Source organism: Coregonus clupeaformis, unplaced genomic scaffold (assembly GCF_020615455.1).
Source record: "Coregonus clupeaformis isolate EN_2021a unplaced genomic scaffold, ASM2061545v1 scaf1833, whole genome shotgun sequence".
Lineage (NCBI taxonomy): Eukaryota > Metazoa > Chordata > Actinopteri > Salmoniformes > Salmonidae > Coregonus > Coregonus clupeaformis.
The window spans coordinates 46,893-63,211 of NW_025535287.1; the positions used below are offsets into that span (position 1 = coordinate 46,893).

General features: G+C 41.2%; 33 non-coding genes across 33 annotated transcripts; all 33 read left to right on the forward strand.

Annotated features, from left to right (window-relative positions):
• Nucleotides 1–1,857: 1,857 nt before the first annotated feature.
• Nucleotides 1,858–1,930, forward strand: trnam-cau. The gene has a single exon. It is a non-coding gene; the product is annotated as a tRNA-Met (tRNA).
• A 177-nt stretch (nucleotides 1,931–2,107) lies between these two features.
• Nucleotides 2,108–2,180, forward strand: trnam-cau. The gene has a single exon. It is a non-coding gene; the product is annotated as a tRNA-Met (tRNA).
• Nucleotides 2,181–2,603: 423 nt separating this feature from the next.
• On the forward strand, nucleotides 2,604–2,676 carry trnam-cau. Its single transcript has one exon. It is a non-coding gene; the product is annotated as a tRNA-Met (tRNA).
• A 179-nt stretch (nucleotides 2,677–2,855) lies between these two features.
• Nucleotides 2,856–2,928, forward strand: trnam-cau. The gene has a single exon. It is a non-coding gene; the product is annotated as a tRNA-Met (tRNA).
• A 118-nt stretch (nucleotides 2,929–3,046) lies between these two features.
• trnam-cau lies at nucleotides 3,047–3,119 on the forward strand. Its single transcript has one exon. It is a non-coding gene; the product is annotated as a tRNA-Met (tRNA).
• Nucleotides 3,120–3,289: 170 nt separating this feature from the next.
• On the forward strand, nucleotides 3,290–3,362 carry trnam-cau. The gene has a single exon. It is a non-coding gene; the product is annotated as a tRNA-Met (tRNA).
• Nucleotides 3,363–3,784: 422 nt separating this feature from the next.
• trnam-cau lies at nucleotides 3,785–3,857 on the forward strand. The gene has a single exon. It is a non-coding gene; the product is annotated as a tRNA-Met (tRNA).
• A 179-nt stretch (nucleotides 3,858–4,036) lies between these two features.
• Nucleotides 4,037–4,109, forward strand: trnat-cgu. Its single transcript has one exon. It is a non-coding gene; the product is annotated as a tRNA-Thr (tRNA).
• A 650-nt stretch (nucleotides 4,110–4,759) lies between these two features.
• trnam-cau lies at nucleotides 4,760–4,832 on the forward strand. Its single transcript has one exon. It is a non-coding gene; the product is annotated as a tRNA-Met (tRNA).
• Nucleotides 4,833–6,128: 1,296 nt separating this feature from the next.
• Nucleotides 6,129–6,201, forward strand: trnam-cau. Its single transcript has one exon. It is a non-coding gene; the product is annotated as a tRNA-Met (tRNA).
• A 927-nt stretch (nucleotides 6,202–7,128) lies between these two features.
• trnam-cau lies at nucleotides 7,129–7,201 on the forward strand. The gene has a single exon. It is a non-coding gene; the product is annotated as a tRNA-Met (tRNA).
• Nucleotides 7,202–7,318: 117 nt separating this feature from the next.
• Nucleotides 7,319–7,391, forward strand: trnam-cau. Its single transcript has one exon. It is a non-coding gene; the product is annotated as a tRNA-Met (tRNA).
• A 170-nt stretch (nucleotides 7,392–7,561) lies between these two features.
• trnam-cau lies at nucleotides 7,562–7,634 on the forward strand. Its single transcript has one exon. It is a non-coding gene; the product is annotated as a tRNA-Met (tRNA).
• Nucleotides 7,635–8,057: 423 nt separating this feature from the next.
• On the forward strand, nucleotides 8,058–8,130 carry trnam-cau. The gene has a single exon. It is a non-coding gene; the product is annotated as a tRNA-Met (tRNA).
• Nucleotides 8,131–8,309: 179 nt separating this feature from the next.
• Nucleotides 8,310–8,382, forward strand: trnat-cgu. Its single transcript has one exon. It is a non-coding gene; the product is annotated as a tRNA-Thr (tRNA).
• Nucleotides 8,383–9,096: 714 nt separating this feature from the next.
• Nucleotides 9,097–9,169, forward strand: trnam-cau. The gene has a single exon. It is a non-coding gene; the product is annotated as a tRNA-Met (tRNA).
• A 170-nt stretch (nucleotides 9,170–9,339) lies between these two features.
• Nucleotides 9,340–9,412, forward strand: trnam-cau. The gene has a single exon. It is a non-coding gene; the product is annotated as a tRNA-Met (tRNA).
• Nucleotides 9,413–9,835: 423 nt separating this feature from the next.
• On the forward strand, nucleotides 9,836–9,908 carry trnam-cau. Its single transcript has one exon. It is a non-coding gene; the product is annotated as a tRNA-Met (tRNA).
• A 179-nt stretch (nucleotides 9,909–10,087) lies between these two features.
• On the forward strand, nucleotides 10,088–10,160 carry trnat-cgu. The gene has a single exon. It is a non-coding gene; the product is annotated as a tRNA-Thr (tRNA).
• Nucleotides 10,161–10,581: 421 nt separating this feature from the next.
• trnam-cau lies at nucleotides 10,582–10,654 on the forward strand. Its single transcript has one exon. It is a non-coding gene; the product is annotated as a tRNA-Met (tRNA).
• A 179-nt stretch (nucleotides 10,655–10,833) lies between these two features.
• On the forward strand, nucleotides 10,834–10,906 carry trnat-cgu. The gene has a single exon. It is a non-coding gene; the product is annotated as a tRNA-Thr (tRNA).
• A 171-nt stretch (nucleotides 10,907–11,077) lies between these two features.
• Nucleotides 11,078–11,150, forward strand: trnam-cau. Its single transcript has one exon. It is a non-coding gene; the product is annotated as a tRNA-Met (tRNA).
• Nucleotides 11,151–11,574: 424 nt separating this feature from the next.
• Nucleotides 11,575–11,647, forward strand: trnar-ccu. Its single transcript has one exon. It is a non-coding gene; the product is annotated as a tRNA-Arg (tRNA).
• Nucleotides 11,648–12,258: 611 nt separating this feature from the next.
• On the forward strand, nucleotides 12,259–12,331 carry trnam-cau. The gene has a single exon. It is a non-coding gene; the product is annotated as a tRNA-Met (tRNA).
• Nucleotides 12,332–12,511: 180 nt separating this feature from the next.
• trnam-cau lies at nucleotides 12,512–12,584 on the forward strand. Its single transcript has one exon. It is a non-coding gene; the product is annotated as a tRNA-Met (tRNA).
• Nucleotides 12,585–13,196: 612 nt separating this feature from the next.
• Nucleotides 13,197–13,269, forward strand: trnam-cau. Its single transcript has one exon. It is a non-coding gene; the product is annotated as a tRNA-Met (tRNA).
• Nucleotides 13,270–13,449: 180 nt separating this feature from the next.
• trnam-cau lies at nucleotides 13,450–13,522 on the forward strand. The gene has a single exon. It is a non-coding gene; the product is annotated as a tRNA-Met (tRNA).
• A 789-nt stretch (nucleotides 13,523–14,311) lies between these two features.
• On the forward strand, nucleotides 14,312–14,384 carry trnam-cau. Its single transcript has one exon. It is a non-coding gene; the product is annotated as a tRNA-Met (tRNA).
• Nucleotides 14,385–14,554: 170 nt separating this feature from the next.
• On the forward strand, nucleotides 14,555–14,627 carry trnam-cau. The gene has a single exon. It is a non-coding gene; the product is annotated as a tRNA-Met (tRNA).
• Nucleotides 14,628–15,052: 425 nt separating this feature from the next.
• Nucleotides 15,053–15,125, forward strand: trnam-cau. The gene has a single exon. It is a non-coding gene; the product is annotated as a tRNA-Met (tRNA).
• A 179-nt stretch (nucleotides 15,126–15,304) lies between these two features.
• On the forward strand, nucleotides 15,305–15,377 carry trnat-cgu. Its single transcript has one exon. It is a non-coding gene; the product is annotated as a tRNA-Thr (tRNA).
• A 423-nt stretch (nucleotides 15,378–15,800) lies between these two features.
• Nucleotides 15,801–15,873, forward strand: trnam-cau. The gene has a single exon. It is a non-coding gene; the product is annotated as a tRNA-Met (tRNA).
• Nucleotides 15,874–16,052: 179 nt separating this feature from the next.
• On the forward strand, nucleotides 16,053–16,125 carry trnat-cgu. The gene has a single exon. It is a non-coding gene; the product is annotated as a tRNA-Thr (tRNA).
• The last annotated feature ends 194 nt before the right edge of the window (nucleotides 16,126–16,319 follow it).

Here is a 16,319-nt window from a genome sequence, read left to right on the forward strand (position 1 = left end):
AGTTGGCGCAGTAGGTAGCTCGTCAGTCTCATAATCTGAAGGGTGTGAGTTCGATCCTCACACGGTGCAGCAGATTTTTAAAAATGAAGGTGCTGGCTGAAGATGAAAACCAGGTATCAATGTTAATTTCTCTGGGTTTTTGGATATTCAGACAATACGGGTGTTTTTGGCACAGTGGATACCACTTCAGTAACATTATCTGAAGATTGTTATCAATATTTTTGTATCTTGACTATTGGTCATTTTGTGCCTCGTTGGCGCAGAAGGTAGCGTATCAGTCTCATAATCTGAAGGTCGTGTGTTCGATCCTCACACGGGGCAGCAGAGTTCTTCAAATGAAGGAGTTGGCTGAAGATGACAACCATGTATAAATATTTATTTCTTTGGATATTCAGACAATACCTTCATTTTTGGGACAGCGGATACCACTTCAGTGACATTATCTGAAGATCTTTATTTAAAAAAAATTGTATTGACCTTTGGCATGTATGTGCCTCGTTGGATTAGTAGGTAGCTCGTCAGTCTCATAATCTGAAGGAGGTGAGTTCGATCCTCACCCGGGCAGCAGATTTTTGAAAATGAAGGTGCTGGCTGAAGATGAAAACCAGGTATCAATGTTCATTTCTCTGGGAGTTTGGATATTCAGACAATACGGGTATTTTTGGCACAGTGGATACCACTTCAGTGACATTATCTGAAGATTGTTATCAATATTTTTGTATCTTGACTATTGGTCATTTTGTGCCTTGTTGGCGCAGAAGGTAGCGCGTCAGTCTCATAATCTGAAGGTCGTGAGTTCGATCCTCACACGGGGCAGCAGATTTTTAAAAATGAAGGTGTTGGCTGAAGATGACAACCATGTATAAATATTTCTTTCTTTGGATATTCAGACAATACCTTCATTTTTGGGACAGCGGATACCACTTCAGTGACATTATCTGAGATCTTTATTTAAAAATATTCTCTTCACCTTTGGCATGTATGTGCCTCGTTGGCGCAGTAGGTAGCGCGTCAGTCTCATAATCTGAAGGTCATGAGTTCGAATCTCACACGGGGCAGCAGATTTTTAAAAAAGAAGGTGTTGGCTGAAGATGAAAACCAGGTCTCAATTTTCATTTCTCTGCGACTTTGGATATTCAGACAATACGTGTCTTTTTGGGACAGTTGATTTACGTGCCTCGTTGGCGCAGTAGTTAGCGTGGCAGTCTCATAATCTGAAGGTCGTGAGTTGGATCCTCACACGGGGCAGTAGATTTTTTTAAATGAAGGTGCTGGCTGAAGATGAAAACCAGGGATCAATGTTCATTTCTCTGGGACTTTGGATATTCAGACAATACGGGTCTATTTGGCACAGTGGATACCACTTCAGTGACATTATCTGAAGATTGTTATCAATATTTTTGTATCTTGACTTTAGGTCATTATGTGCCACGTTGGCGCAGTAGGTAGCGCGTCGGTCTCATAATCTGAAGGTCGTGAGTTCGATCCTCACACGGCAGCAGAGTTCTTAAAATGAAGGTGTTGGCTGAAGATGAAAACCAGGTATAAATTATGATTTCTCTGCGACTTTGGATATTCAGACAATACATGTCTTTTTGGGACAGTTGATTTACGTGCCTCGTTGGCGCAGAAGGTAGCGCGTCAGTCTCATAATCTAAAGGTCGTGAGTTCGATCCTCACACGGGGCAGCAGAGTTCTTAAAATGAAGGTGTTGGCTGAAGATGACAACCATGTATAAATATTTATTTCTTTGGATATTCAGACAATACCTTCATTTTTGGGACAGCGGATACCATTTCAGTGACATTATCTGAAGATCGTTATCAAAAAAATGTCTCTTGACTTTTGCATGTATGTGCCTCGTTGGCGCAGTAGGTAGCGCGTCAGTCTCATAATCTGAAGGTCGTGAGTTCGATCCTCACATGGGGCAGCAGATTTAAAAAATGAAGGTGTTGGCTGAAGATGAAAACCAGGTATCAATGTTCATTTCTCTGGGACTTTGGATATTCAGACAATACTTGTCTTTTTGGGACAGTTGATACCATTTCAGTGACATTATCTGAAGATCTTTATCAAAAAAATGTATCTTGACCTTTGGCATGTATGTGCCTCGTTGGCGCAGTAGGTAGCGCGTCAGTCTCATAATCTGAAGGTCGTGAGTTCGATCCTCACACGGGGCAGTAGAGTTTTAAAAATGAAGGTGTTGGCTGAAGATGAAAACCAGGTATCAATGTTAATTTCTCTTGGACTTTGGATATTCAGACAATACGGGTATTTTTGGCACAGTGGATACCACTTCAGTGACATTATCTGAAGATTGTTATCAATATTTTTTTATCTTGACTTTTGGTCATTTTGTGCCTCGTTGGCGCAGAAGGTAGCGCGTCAGTCTCATAATCTGAAGGTCGTGAGTTCGATCCTCACACGGGGCAGCAGAGTTCTTAAAATGAAGGAGTTGGCTGAAGATGACAACCATGTATAAATATTTATTTCTTTGGATATTCAGACAATACCTTCATTTTTGGGACAGCGGATACCACTTCAGTGACATTATCTGAAGATCTTTATTTTAAAAAATGTCTCTTGACCTTTGGCATGTATGTGCCTCGTTGGCGCAGTAGGTAGCGCGTCAGTCTCATAATCTGAAGGTCGTGAGTTCGATCCTCACACGGGGCAGCAGATTTTTAAAAATGAAGGTGCTGGCTGAAGATGAAAACCAGGTATCAATGTTCATTTCTCTGGGACTTTGGATATTCAGACAATATGGGTCTTTTTGGCACAGTGGATACCATTTCAGTGACATTATCTGAAGATCTTTATCAAAAAAAATGTCTCTTGACTTTTGGCATGTATGTGCCTCGTTGGCGCAGTAGGTAGCGCGTCAGTCTCATAATCTGAAGGTCGTGAGTTCGATCCTCACACGGGGCAGTAGAGTTTTAAAAATGAAGGTGTTGGCTGAAGATGAAAACCAGGTATAAATGATAATTTCTCTGCGACTTTGGATATTCAGACAATACATGTCTTTTTTGGGACAATTGATTTATGTGCCTCGTTGGCGCAGTAGGTAGCGCGTCAGTCTCATAATCTGAAGGTCGTGAGTTCGATCCTCACACGGGGCAGCAGAGTTCTTAAAATGAAGGAGTTGGCTGAATATGACAACCATTTATAAATATTTATTTATTTGGATATTCAGACAATACCTTCATTTTTGGGACAGCGGATACCACTTTAGTGACATTATCTGAAGATCGTAAAAAAAAAAAAATTCTCTTGACTTTTGCATCTATGTGCCTCGTTGGCGCAGTAGGTAGCGCGTCAGTCTCATAATCTGAAGGTCGTGAGTTCGATCCTCACACGGGGCAGCAGATTTTTAAAAATGAAGGTGTTGGCTGAAGATGAAAACCAGGTATCAATGTTCATTTCTCTGGGAGTTTGGATATTAAGACAATAGGTGTCTTTTTGGGACAGTGGATACCACTTCAGTGACATTATCTGAAGATCGTTATCAATATTTTTGTATCTTGAATTTTGGTCGTTATGTGCCTCGTTGGAGCAGTAGGTAGCACGTCAGTCTCATAATCTGAAGGTCGTGAGTTCGATCCTCACACGGGGCAGCAGAGTTCTTAAAATGAAGGAGTTGGCTGAAGATGACAACCATGAATAAATATTTATTTATTTGGATATTCAGACAATACCTTCATTTTTGGGACAGCGGATACCACTTCAGTGACATTATCTGAAAATCTTTATAAAAAAAATGTCTCTTGACTTTTGGCATGTATGTGCCTCGTTGGCGCAGTAGGTAGCGCGTCAGTCTCATAATCTGAAGGTCGTGAGTTCGATCCTCACACGGGGCAGCAGATTTTTAAAAATGAAGGTGCTGGCTGAAGATGAAAACCAGGTATCAATGTTCATTTCTCTGGGACATTGGATATTCAGACAATACGGGTCTTTTTGGCACAGCGGATACCACTTCAGTGACATTATCTGAAGATCTTTATCAATATTTTTGTATCTTGACTTTTGGTCATTATGTGCCTCGTTGGCGCAGGAGGTACCGCGTCAGTCTCGTAATCTGAAGGTCGTGAGTTCGATCCTCACACGTGGCAGGAGATTTTTAAAAATGAAGGTGCTGGCTCAAGATGAAAACCAGGTATCAATGTTCATTTCTCTGGGACTTTGGATATTCAGACAATACGGGTCTTTTTGGCACAGTGGAAAGCACTTCAGTGACATTATTGAAGATTGTTATCAATATTTTTGTATCTTGACTTTTTGTCATTATGTGCCTCGTTGGCGCAGTAGGTACTGCGTCAGTCTCATAATCTGAAGGTCGTGAGTTCGATCCTCACACGGGGCAGCAGAGTTCTTAAAATGAAGGAGTTGGCTGAAGATGACAACCATGTATAAATATTTATTTCTTTGGATATTCAGACAATACCTTCATTTTTGGGACAGCGGATACCACTTCAGTGACATTATCTGAAGATTATCAATATTTTGTATCTTGACTTTTGTATCGCTATAATTGAAATTAAAAAAATGTCTCTTGACGTTTGGCATGTATCTGCCTCGTTGGCGCAGAAGGTAGCGCGTCAGTCTCATAATCTGAAGGTCGTGAGTTCGATCCTCACACGGGGCAGTAGAGTTTTAAAAATGAAGGTGTTGGCTGAAGATGAAAACCAGATATCAATGATAATTTCTCTGGGACTTTGGATATTCAGACAATACATGTCTTTTTGGGACAATTGATTTATGTGCCTCGTTGGCGCAGTAGGTAGCGCGTCAGTCTCATAATCTGAAGGTCGTGAGTTCGATCCTCACACGGGGCAGCAGAGTTCTTAAAATGAAGGAGTTGGCTGAAGATGACAACCACGTATAAATATTTATTTATTTGGATATTCAGACAATACCTTCATTTTTGGGACAGCGGATACCACTTCAGTGACATTATCTGAGATCTTTATTTAAAAATATTCTCTTCACCTTTGGCATGTATGTGCCTCGTTGGCGCAGTAGGTAGTGCGTCAGTCTCATAATCTGAAGGTCATGAGTTCGAATCTCACACGGGGCAGCAGATTTTTAAAAAAGAAGGTGTTGGCTGAAGATGAAAACCAGGTCTCAATTTTCATTTCTCTGCGACTTTGGATATTCAGACAATACGTGTCTTTTTGGGACAGTTGATTTACGTGCCTCGTTGGCGCAGTAGTTAGCGTGGCAGTCTCATAATCTGAAGGTCGTGAGTTGGATCCTCACACGGGGCAGTAGATTTTTTTAAATGAAGGTGCTGGCTGAAGATGAAAACCAGGGATCAATGTTCATTTCTCTGGGACTTTGGATATTCAGACAATACGGGTCTATTTGGCACAGTGGATACCACTTCAGTGACATTATCTGAAGATTGTTATCAATATTTTTGTATCTTGACTTTAGGTCATGTATGTGCCACGTTGGCGCAGTAGGTAGCGCGTCGGTCTCATAATCTGAAGGTCGTGAGTTCGATCCTCACACGGGCAGCAGAGTTCTTAAAATGAAGGTGTTGGCTGAAGATGAAAACCAGGTATAAATTATGATTTCTCTGCGACTTTGGATATTCAGACAATACATGTCTTTTTGGGACAGTTGATTTACGTGCCTCGTTGGCGCAGAAGGTAGCGCGTCAGTCTCATAATCTAAAGGTCGTGAGTTCGATCCGCACACGGGGCAGCAGAGTTCTTAAAATGAAGGTGTTGGCTGAAGATGACAACCATGTATAAATATTTATTTCTTTGGATATTCAGACAATACCTTCATTTTTGGGACAGCGGATACCATTTCAGTGACATTATCTGAAGATCTTTATCAAAAAAAATGTCTCTTGACTTTTGGCATGTATGTGCCTCGTTGGCGCAGTAGGTATCGCGTCAGTCTCATAATCTGAAGGTCGTGAGTTCGATCCTCACACGGTGCAATAGAGTTTTAAAAATGAAGGTGCTGGCTGAAGATGAAAACCAGGTATCAATGTTAATTTCTCTGGACTTTGGATATTCAGACAATACGGTTATTTTTGGCACAGTGGATACCATTTCAGTGACATTATCTGAAGATCTTTATTTTAAAAAAATTCTCTTGACCTTTGGCATGTATGTGCCTCGTTGGCGCAGTAGGTAGCGCGTCAGTCTCATAATCTGAAGGTCGTGAGTTCGATCCTCACACGGGGCAGCAGATTTTTAAAAATGAAGGTGCTGGCTGAAGATGAAAACCAGGTATCAATGTTCATTTCTCTGGGACTTTGGATATTCAGACAATATGGGTCTTTTTGGCACAGTGGATACCATTTCAGTGACATTATCTGAAGATCTTTATCAAAAAAAATGTCTCTTGACTTTTGGCATGTATGTGCCTCGTTGGCGCAGTAGGTATCGCGTCAGTCTCATAATCTGAAGGTCGTGAGTTCGATCCTCACACGGGGCAATAGAGTTTTAAAAATGAAGGTGTTGGCTGAAGATGAAAACCAGGTATCAATGTTAATTTCTCTTGGACTTTGGATATTCAGACAATACGGGTATTTTTGGCACAGTGGATACCACTTCAGTGACATTATCTGAAGATTGTTATCAATATTTTTGTATCTTGACTATTGGTCATTTTGTGCCTCGTTGGCGCAGAAGGTAGCGCGTCAGTCTCATAATCTGAAGGTCGTGAGTTCGATCCTCACACGGGGCAGCAGAGTTCTTAAAATGAAGGAGTTTGCTGAAGATGACAACCATGTATAAATATTTATTTCTTTGGATATTCAGACAATACCTTCATTTTTGGGACAGCGGATACCACTTCAGTGACATTATCTGAAGATCTTTATTTTTAAAAAATTATCTTGACCTTTGGCATGTATGTGCCTCGTTGGCGCAGTAGGAACCGCGTCAGTCTCATAATTTGAAGGTCGTGAGTTCGATCCTCACACGGGGCAGCAGATTTTTAAAAATGAAGGTGCTGGCTGAAGATGAAAACCAGGTATCAATGTTCATTTCTCTGGGACTTTGGATATTCAGACAATATGGGTCTTTTTGGCACAGTGGATACCATTTCAGTGACATTATCTGAAGATCTTTATCAAAAAAAATGTCTCTTGACTTTTGGCATGTATGTGCCTCGTTGGCGCAGTAGGTAGCGCGTCAGTCTCATAATCTGAAGGTCGTGAGTTCGATCCTCACACGGGGCAGCAGATTTTTTAAAATGAAGGTGCTGGCTGAAGATGAAAACCAGGTATAAATGATAATTTCTCTGCGACTTTGGATATTCAGACAATACATGTCTTTTTGGGACAATTGATTTATGTGCCTCGTTGGCGCAGTAGGTAGCGCGTCAGTCTCATAATCTGAAGGTCGTGAGTTCGATCCTCACACGGGGCAGCAGAGTTCTTAAAATGAAGGAGTTGGCTGAAGATGACAACCACGTATACATATTTATTTCTTTGGATATTCAGACAATACCTTCATTTTTGGGACAGCGGATACCACTTCAGTGACATTATCTGAAGATTGTTATCAAAAAAAAATCTCTTGACTTTTGGCATTGATGTGCCTCGTTGGCGCAGTAGGTAGCGCGTCAGTCTCATAATCTGAAGGTCGTGAGTTCGATCCTCACACGGGGCAGCAGGTTTTTAAAAATGAAGGTGCTGGCTGAAGATGAAAACCAGGTATCAATGTTCATTTCTCTTGGAGTTTGGATATTAAGACAATAAGTGTCTTTTCGGCACAGTGGATACCACTTCAGTGACATTATCTGAAGATTGTTATCAATATTTTTGTATCTTGACTTTTGGTCATTATGTGCCTCGTTGGCGCAGTAGGTACTGCATCAGTCTCATAATCTGAAGGTCGTGAGTTCGATCCTCACACGGGGCAGCAGAGTTCTTAAAATGAAGGAGTTGGCTGAAGATGACAACCATGAATAAATATTTATTTATTTGGATATTCAGACAATACCTTCATTTTTGGGACAGCGGATACCACTTCAGTGACATTATCTGAAGATCTTTATAAAAAAAAATGTCTCTTGACTTTTGGCATGTATGTGCCTCGTTGGCGCAGTAGGTAGCGCGTCAGTCTCATAATCTGAAGGTCGTGAGTTCGATCCTCACACGGGGCAGCAGATTTTTAAAAATGAAGGTGCTGGCTGAAGATGAAAACCAGGTATCAATGTTCATTTCTCTGGGACTTTGGATATTCAGACAATACGGGTCTTTTTGGCACAGTGGATACCACTTCAGTGACATTATCTGAAGATTGTTATCAATATTTTTGTATCTTGACTTTTGGTCATTATGTGCCTCGTTGGCGCAGGAGGTAGCGCGTCAGTCTCGTAATCTGAAGGTCGTGAGTTCGATCCTCACACGGGGCAGGAGATTTTTAAAAATGAAGGTGCTGGCTGAAGATGAAAACCAGGTATCAATGTTCATTTCTCTGGGACATTGGATATTCAGACAATACGCGTCTTTTTGGCACAGTGGATAGCACTTCAGTGACATTATCTGAAGATTGTTATCAATATTTTTGTATCTTGACTTTTTGGCATTATGTGCCTCGTTGGCGCAGTAGGTACTGCGTCAGTCTCATAATCTGAAGGTCGTGAGTTCGATCCTCACACGGGGCAGCAGAGTTCTTAAAATGAAGGAGTTGGCTGAAGATGACAACCATGTATAAATATTTATTTCTTTGGATATTCAGACAATACCTTCATTTTTGGGACAGCGGATACCACTTCAGTGACATTATCTGAAGATTGTTATCAATATTTTTGTATCTTGACTTTTGGTCATTATGTGCCTCGTTGGCACAGTAGGTACCGCGTCAGTCTCATAATCTGAAGGTCGTGAGTTCGATTCTCTATAAAAAAAAATGTCTCTTGACGTTTGGCATGTATCTGCCTCGTTGGCGCAGAAGGTAGCGCGTCAGTCTCATAATCTGAAGGTCGTGATTTCGATCCTCACACGGGGCAGTAGAGTTTTAAAAATGAAGGTGTTGGCTGAAGATGAAAACCAGGTATAAATGATAATTTCTCTGCGACTTTGGATATTCAGACAATACATGTCTTTTTGGGACAATTGATTTATGTGCCTCGTTGGCGCAGTAGGTAGCGCGTCAGTCTCATAATCTGAAGGTCGTGAGTTCGATCCTCACACGGGGCAGCAGAGTTCTTAAAATGAAGGAGTTGGCTGAAGATGACAACCACGTATAAATATTTATTTATTTGGATATTCAGACAATACCTTCATTTTTGGGACAGCGGATACCACTTCAGTGACATTATCTGAAGATTGTTATCAAAACAAAATCTCTTGACTTTTGGCATTGATGGGCCTCGTTGGCGCAGTAGGTAGCGCTTCAGTCTCATAATCTGAAGGTCGTGAGTTCGATCCTCACACGGGGCAGCAGATTTTTAAAAATGAAGGTGCTGGCTGAAGATGAAAACCAGGTATCAATGTTCATTTCTCTCGGAGTTTGGATATTAAGACAATAAGTGTCTTTTCGGCACAGTGGATACCACTTCAGTGACATTATCTGAAGATTGTTATCAATATTTTTGTATCTTGACTTTTGGTCATTATGTGCCTCGTTGGCGCAGTAGGTACTGCGTCAGTCTCATAATCTGAAGGTCGTGAGTTCGATCCTCACACGGGGCAGCAGAGTTCTTAAAATGAAGGAGTTGGCTGAAGATGACAACCATGAATAAATATTTATTTATTTGGATATTCAGACAATACCTTCATTTTTGGGACAGCGGATACCACTTCAGTGACATTATCTGAAGATCTTTATAAAAAAAAATGTCTCTTGACTTTTGGCATGTATCTGCCTCGTTGGCGCAGTAGGTAGCGCGTCAGTCTCATAATCTGAAGGTCGTGAGTTCGATCCTCACACGGGGCAGCAGATTTTTAAAAATGACGGTGCTGGCTGAAGATGAAAACCAGGTATCAATGTTCATTTCTCTGGGACATTGGATATTCAGACAATACGGGTCTTTTTGGCACAGCGGATACCACTTCAGTGACATTATCTGAAGATTTTTATCAATATTTTTGTATCTTGACTTTTGGTCATTATGTGCCTCGTTGGCGCAGGAGGTACCGCGTCAGTCTCGTAATCTGAAGGTCGTGAGTTCGATCCTCACACGGGGCAGGAGATTTTTAAAAATGAAGGTGCTGGCTCAAGATGAAAACCAGGTATCAATGTTCATTTCTCTGGGACATTGGATATTCAGACAATACGGGTCTTTTTGGCACAGTGGATAGCACTTCAGTGACATTATCTGAAGATTGTTATCAATATTTTTGTATCTTGACTTTTTGTCATTATGTGCCTCGTTGGCGCAGTAGGTACCGCGTCAGTCTCATAATCTGAAGGTCGTGAGTTCGATCCTCACACGGGGCAGCAGAGTTCTTAAAATGAAGGAGTTGGCTGAAGATGACAACCATGTATAAATATTTATTTCTTTGGATATTCAGACAATACCTTCATTTTTGGGACAGCGGATACCACTTCAGTGACATTATCTGAAGATCTTTATAAAAAAATGTCTCTTGACGTTTGGCATGTATCTGCCTCGTTGGCGCAGTAGGTAGCGCGTCAGTCTCATAATCTGAAGGTCGTGAGTTCGATCCTCACATGGGGCAGCAGATTTTTAAAAATGAAGGTGCTGGCTCAAGATGAAAACCAGGTATCAATGTTCATTTCTCTGGGACTTTGGATATTCAGACAATACGGGTCTTTTTGGCACAGTGGATACCACTTCAGTGACATTATCTGAAGATTGTTATCAATATTTTTGTATCTTGACTTTTGGTCATTATGTGCCTCGTTGGCGCAGGAGGTACCGCGTCAGTCTCGTAATCTGAAGGTCGTGAGTTCGATCCTCACACGGGGCAGCAGAGTTCTTAAAATGAAGGATTTGGCTGAAGATGACAACCATGTATAAATATTTATTTCTTTGGATATTCAGACAATACCTTCATTTTTGGGACAGCGGATACCACTTCAGTGACATTATCTGAAGATCTTTATCAAAAAAAATGTCTCTTGACTTTTGGCATTGATGTGCCTCGTTGGCGCAGTAGGTAGCGCGTCAGTCTCATAATCTGAAGGTCGTGAGTTCGATCCTCACACGGGGCAGTAGATTTTTTTAAATGAAGGTGCTGGCTGAAGATGAAAACCAGGTATCAATGTTCATTTCTCTGGGAGTTTGGATATTCAGACAATACGGGATTTTTTTGGCACAGTGGATACCACTTCAGTGACATTATCTGAAGATTGTTATCAATATTTTTGTATCTTGACTATTGGTCATTTTGTGCCTCGTTGGCGCAGAAGGTAGCGCGTCAGTCTCATAATCTGAAGGTCGTGAGTTCGATCCTCACACGGGGCAGCAGAGTTCTTAAAATGAAGGTGTTGGCTGAAGATGACAACCATGTATAAATATTTCTTTCTTTGGATATTCAGACAATACCTTCATTTTTGGGACAGCGGATACCACTTCAGTGACATTATCTGAAGATCTTTATTTAAAAAATATTCTCTTGACCTTTGGCATGTATGTGCCTCGTTGGCGCAGTAGGTAGCGTGGCAGTCTCCTAATCTGAAGGTCGTGAGTTGGATCCTCACACGGGGCAGTAGATTTTTTAAAATGAAGGTGCTGGCTGAAGATGAAAACCAGGGATCAATGTTCATTTCTCTGGGACTTTGGATATTCAGACAATACGGGTCTATTTGGCACAGTGGATACCACTTCAGTGACATTATCTGAAGATTGTTATCAATATTTTTGTATCTTGACTTTAGGTCATTATGTGCCACGTTGGCGCAGTAGGTAGCGCGTCGGTCTCATAATCTGAAGGTCGTGAGTTCGATCCTCACACGGCAGCAGAGTTCTTAAAATGAAGGTGTTGGCTGAAGATGAAAACCAGGTATAAATGATGATTTCTCTGCGACTTTGGATATTCAGACAATACATGTCTTTTTGGGACAGTTGATTTATGTGCCTCGTTGGCGCAGAAGGTAGCGCGTCAGTCTCATAATCTAAAGGTCGTGAGTTCGATCCGCACACGGGGCAGCAGAGTTCTTAAAATGAAGGTGTTGGCTGAAGATGACAACCATGTATAAATGTTTATTTCTTTGGATATTCAGACAATACCTTCATTTTTGGGACAGTGGATACCATTTCAGTGACATTATCTGAAGATCTTTATCAAAAAAAATGTATCTTGACTTTTGGCATGTATGTGCCTCGTTGGCGCAGTAGGTAGCGCGTCAGTCTCATAATCTGAAGGTCGTGAGTTCGATCCTCACACGGGGCAGCAGAGTTCTTAAAAATGAAGGTGCTGGCTGAAGATGACAACCAGGTATCAATGTTAATTTCTCTTGGACTTTGGATATTCAGACAATACGGTTATTTTTGGCACAGCGGATACCACTTCAGTGACATTATCTGAAGATCTTTATTTAAAAAAAAATCTCTTGACCTTTGGCATGTATGTGCCTCGTTGGCGCAGTAGGTAGCGCGTCAGTCTCATAATCTGAAGGTCGTGAGTTCGATCCTCACACGGGGCAGCAGATTTTTAAAAATGAAGGTGCTGGCTGAAGATGAAAACCAGGTATCAATGTTCATTTCTCTGGGACTTTGGATATTCAGACAATACGGGTCTTTTTTGGCACAGTGGATACCATTTCAGTGACATTATCTGAAGATCTTTATCAAAAAAATGTCTCTTGACTTTTGGCATTGATGTGCCACGTTGGCGCAGTAGGTAGCGCGTCAGTCTCATAATCTGAAGGTCGTGAGTTCGATCCTCACACGGGGCAGTAGAGTTTTAAAAATGAAGGTGTTGGCTGAAGATGAAAACCAGGTATAAATGATAATTTCTCTGCGACTTTGGATATTCAGACAATACATGTCTTTTGGGGACAGTTGATTTATGTGCCTCGTTGGCGCAGTAGGTAACGCGTCAGTCTCATAATCTGAAGGTCGTGAGTTCGATCCTCACACGGGGCAGCAGAGTTCTTAAAATGAAGGATTTGGCTGAAGATGACAACCATGAATAAATATTTATTTATTTGGATATTCAGACAATACCTTCATTTTTGGGACAGCGGATACCACTTCAGTGACATTATCTGAAGATTGTTATCAAAACAAAATCTCTTGACTTTTGGCATTGATGTGCCTCGTTGGCGCAGTAGGTAGCGCGTCAGTCTCATAATCTGAAGGTCGTGAGTTCGATCCTCACACGGGGCAGCAGATTTTTAAAAATGAAGGTGCTGGCTGAAGATGAAAACCAGGTATCAATGTTCATTTCTCTCGGGAGTTTGGATATTAAGACAATAAGGGTCTTTTTGGCACAGTGGATACCACTTCAGTGACATTATCTGAAGATTGTTATCAATATTTTTGTATCTTGACTTTTGGTCATAATGTGCCTCGTTGGCGCAGTAGGTAGCGCGTCAGTCTCATAATCTGAAGGTCGTGAGTTCGATCCTCACACGGGGCAGCAGAGTTCTTAAAATGAAGGAGTTGGCTGAAGATGACAACCATGTATAAATATTTATTTATTTGGATATTCAGACAATACCTTCATTTTTGGGACAGCGGATACCACTTCAGTGACATTATCTGAAGATCTTTATCAAAAAAAATGTCTCTTGACTTTTGGCATGTATGTGCCTCGTTGGCGCAGTAGGTAGCACTTCAGTGACATTATCTGAAGATTGTTATCAATATTTTTGTATCTTGACTTTTTGTCATTATGTGCCTCGTTGGCGCAGTAGGTACTGCGTCAGTCTCATAATCTGAAGGTCGTGAGTTCGATCCTCACACGGGGCAGCAGAGTTCTTAAAATGAAGGAGTTGGCTGAAGATGAAAACCATGTATAAATATTTATTTGGCTTTGGATATTCAGACAATACCTTCATTTTTGGGACAGTGGATACCACTTCAGTGACATTATCTGAAGATTGTTATCAATATTTTTGTATCTTGACTTTGGTCATATTGCCTCTTGGCACAGTAGGTCAGCGTCAGTCTCATAATCTGAAGGTCGTGAGTTAGATTCTCTATAAAAAAAATGTCTCTTGACGTTTGGCATGTATCTGCCTCGTTGGCGCAGAAGGTAGCGCGTCAGTCTCATAATCTGAAGGTCGTGATTTGATCCTCACACGGGGCAGTAGAGTTTTAAAAATGAAGGTGTTGGCTGAAGATGAAAACCAGGTATAAATGATAATTTCTCTGGGACTTTGGATATTCAGACAATACGGGTCTTTTTGGGACAGTTGATTTATGTGCCTCGTTGGCGCAGTAGGTAGCGCGTCAGTCTCATAATCTGAAGGTCGTGAGTTCGATCCTCACACGGGGCAGCAGAGTTCTTAAAATGAAGGAGTTGGCTGAAGATGACAACCATTTATAAATATTTATTTATTTGGATATTCAGACAATACCTTCATTTTTGGGACAGCGGATACCACTTTAGTGACATTATCTGAAGATCGTAAAAATAAAAAAAATCTCTTGACTTTTGCATCTATGTGCCTCGTTGGCGCAGTAGGTAGCGCGTCAGTCTCATAATCTGAAGGTCGTGAGTTCGATCCTCACACGGGGCAGCAGATTTTTAAAAATGAAGTTGCTGGCTGAAGATGAAAACCAGGTATCAATGTTCATTTCTCTCGGGAGTTTGGATATTAAGACAATAAGTGTCTTTTTCGGCACAGTGGATACCACTTCAGTGACATTATCTGAAGATTGTTATCAATATTTTTGTATCTTGACTTTTGGTCATTATGTGCCTCGTTGGCGCTGTAGGTACTGCGTCAGTCTCATAATCTGAAGGTCGTGAGTTCGATCCTCACACGGGGCAGCAGAGTTCTTAAAATGAAGGAGTTGGCTGAAGATGACAACCATGTATAAATATTTATTTATTTGGATATTCAGACAATACCTTCATTTTTGGGACAGCGGATACCACTTCAGTGACATTATCTGAAGATCTTTATAAAAAAAAATGTCTCTTGACGTTTGGCATGTATGTGCCTCGTTGGCGCAGTAGGTAGCGCGTCAGTCTCATAATCTGAAGGTCGTGAGTTCGATCCTCACACGGGGCAGCAGATTTTTAAAAATGAAGGTGCTGGCTGAAGATGAAAACCAGGTATCAATGTTCATTTCTCTGGGACATTGGATATTCAGACAATACGGGTCTTTTTGGCACAGCGGATACCACTTCAGTGACATTATCTGAAGATTTTTATCAATATTTTTGTATCTTGACTTTTGGTCATTATGTGCCTCGTTGGCGCAGGAGGTACCGCGTCAGTCTCGTAATCTGAAGGTCGTGAGTTCGATCCTCACACGGGGCAGGAGATTTTTAAAAATGAAGGTGCTGGCTCAAGATGAAAACCAGGTATCAATGTTCATTTCTCTGGGACATTGGATATTCAGACAATACGGGTCTTTTTGGCACAGTGGAAAGCACTTCAGTGACATTATCTGAAGATTGTTATCAATATTTTTGTATCTTGACTTTTTGTCATTATGTGCCTCGTTGGCGCAGTAGGTACTGCGTCAGTCTCATAATCTGAAGGTCGTGAGTTCGATCCTCACACGGGGCAGCAGAGTTCTTAAAATGAAGGAGTTGGCTGAAGATGACAACCATGTATAAATATTTATTTCTTTGGATATTCAGACAATACCTTCATTTTTGGGACAGCGGATACCACTTCAGTGACATTATCTGAAGATCTTTATAAAAAAAAATGTCTCTTGACGTATGGCATGTATCTGCCTCGTTGGCGCAGTAGGTAGCGCGTCAGTCTCATAATCTGAAGGTCGTGAGTTCGATCCTCACACGGGGCAGCAGATTTTTAAAAATGACGGTGCTGGCTGAAGATGAAAACCAGGTATCAATGTTCATTTCTCTGGGACTTTGGATATTCAGACAATACGGGTCTTTTTGGCACAGTGGATACCACTTCAGTGACATTATCTGAAGATTGTTATCAATATTTTTGTATCTTGACTTTTGGTCATTATGTGCCTCGTTGGCGCAGGAGGTACCGCGTCAGTCTCGTAATCTGAAGGTCGTGAGTTCGATCCTCACACGGGGCAGCAGAGTTCTTAAAATGAAGGATTTGGCTGAAGATGACAACCATGTATAAATATTTATTTCTTTGGATATTCAGACAATACCTTCATTTTTGGGACAGCGGATACCACTTCAGTGACATTATCTGAAGATCTTTATAAAAAAAAATGTCTCTTGACTTTTGGCATTGATGTGCCTCGTTGGCGCAGTAGGTAGC